Source organism: Acyrthosiphon pisum, chromosome A1 (assembly GCF_005508785.2).
Source record: "Acyrthosiphon pisum isolate AL4f chromosome A1, pea_aphid_22Mar2018_4r6ur, whole genome shotgun sequence".
Lineage (NCBI taxonomy): Eukaryota > Metazoa > Arthropoda > Insecta > Hemiptera > Aphididae > Acyrthosiphon > Acyrthosiphon pisum.
The window spans coordinates 34,635,556-34,638,194 of NC_042494.1; positions in this window are offsets into that span (position 1 = coordinate 34,635,556).

Here is a 2,639-nt window from a genome sequence, read left to right on the forward strand (position 1 = left end):
TTTCAATAGGTACATGTTGGACGCCTAGCGCTACCTAGTAGGCTTATAGCTCAACTACCATTACTTTTTTATAAATACACATTGGCACAGAAAAATAAATCATATTGGTCTCATTGCATATTGTATAATCATTCCATTAGTAAATAGTAGAGTATTTAGACATTTACTTACTACTTACTAGAGCGTCTAGATCTACAGCTTCATTTATTTCAATAATTACGACTAGTTTCTCATTTGTCTACATTTGTGTTGAAATTATAAAATTAAAATGCCTCGCCAGTGTTCAGTATTTGTATGTACCAGTAAGGAACGGTCCAATGTTCAATTGTTTAAAGTTCGTGAATCCGAAGCTCATTCGTGGGAAGAAATTGTTAATAAAGTAAATGGTAATCATAAACGTAAAGGGACATATGTCTGTGTAGAACATTTTAGGAAATAAGATTTGATTAACAGTTATAGTGGGTGTAATGACTTGGAAGTAAGAAAACATAATTATTTGTATTTAGCCATTTAGTTAGGTACCTACTATATAAGTACCTACCTACTTGGTCATTATAAATTATAAATTATAACTCAATAATTCTATACACAGTTTAAAAGGAACTTAATTGGGCTAAAAAAAGGTGCTTATCCATCAGTATTTAATTCACCATTTGATATTCACAAAGCAAATGATTTACCAGAACCTAGAGAATCTTGTACACCTGTTACTCAATCATTTAGGAAAGAATTGTTTGGTGAACCCAAGCCTAAGAGATTACATCAAACGCCAACATTAATAGTATGTTTGTGATTAATTGTCATAATAGACCATGTAGATTATTTAATTTATATATACCTACCTAACCTCATATGATTTATTAAAGGAATCAAAACTGTGGTATGAAAGTTTATTATTACCAGTTGGTTGGTCATTATATCATGATGGATCATGGATGTATTGTCGCATTGTATAAGCTGATTAAATTCATAGAATTTATTGAAGCTAAAAATGTTATTGAAAAACAAATTGTGTTTGAATCAAGTAGTTTAAAAGTGAGCTATTATGTTAATCAAAAGCGTAGAAATCCTGAAAATTTGGGTCTACAACAATTAACATACCCACTTGATACATTGCAAATTACTGAAACCCTTCAATTGTTTGAATAAAAAGAAATATGCCAAGGAGGTCCCAGGGGAGCATATAAGATGTTGGAAAATAATTTCAATGAAAACAAAACTTACGAAAATAATTAAACCGAAAAAAAATGTAATGAAAATAATTTACTAGAAATATAATTGCGTTTGAATATAAATGAATTGGAAATAATTTCATAGAAAATAATATTAAGGAAAAAGAAAAAATGGATTACTTATTTTATAGAATATAATTAGGTAAAAAATATTTATAGATGAATCCTAAAATGAAAGAACGCTTAAACGTGGATTACTAAAAACATGGAATGCTAAAAACGCGGAAAACTAATATTTTGGATTGCTAAAAACACGGAAATCTAAAATCACAGAAATCTAATACAGTGGAAAACTAAAATTTTGGATAGCTAAAAATATAGAAAGCTAAAAACGTGGAAAACTAAAATGTAATTTTTATTATAATAATTATTATATTTTGTGTAGAATATTTTCCATGCCTTTAGGTATCCAATTATCTATTTTCTTATAAATTATATTCTAACAAATTTGTTTTCCACATAATTATTTTTTTATTTTCCTAAACATTAGCATTCCCTAATTTTATTTTCCATATGTTTAGAGTTCTAATAAATTAGTTTCCAAACATTTAGCACCTCCCGGTCCCAGTATAGAAATAAAGAATAATATATTAAAATAAAAATTGTTTTGGTATTCATATTATTTTAGTTCAATGCTAAATCCACTTAATAGATGGCGCTGGGTGTCCGTGATGTACCATATGAAAACATTTGGGTTCCACTGATAATACTCCGTTTCCACTTTCCAGTCCTGTATATCTTAGTCCGTGTATAATATTATAACGATTATTTTTTTACCGTATCAGAGTAACTCATTAACCGAAAAGCGCCACGGTTGAAAATGACACGGTGGAAACGTGAAGAGGGCCGGCCTATGAGTAGAAGGTCTATGGTTATTAATTATTATAGCCTTGATATAAGATAGTAGTGCCTATTTTTTCAGGAGCGTTTAAATACAGGAATGCACCGCTCATAGTGCACATGCGCAATATGGTATCGTCCGCATAACTATAGTAACCATAGATAATACATAAAAGAGTATAGTCAATAGTAATATTAATAAAAACAATAATCACAATGTATAAATTTAAAATATGGCAAAATATAATTTGCTACATTTAGTCAATGGTAGGTACAACATTTTTTAATAATATTTTAATAATAATAATAATAGGTTTTATTACAAATATCACAAACAAAATCCATTTGTAAAAAGAAATAATATATCGTAAAGTACAAAATAGTTTTACACTAGCTAATATAAATGGAATTTTAGTATATTATCATATTCAGAAATTCCCACCTATTACGTTTTTATTATCTTACTTCAATCAATATGTTGGAAATAGAACATGTCTAAATACTCTAAATTCCTATGTCATAAGTGTGTTACTGTGTCACGTAAATGTGTTTTACCTGTGACCTTAA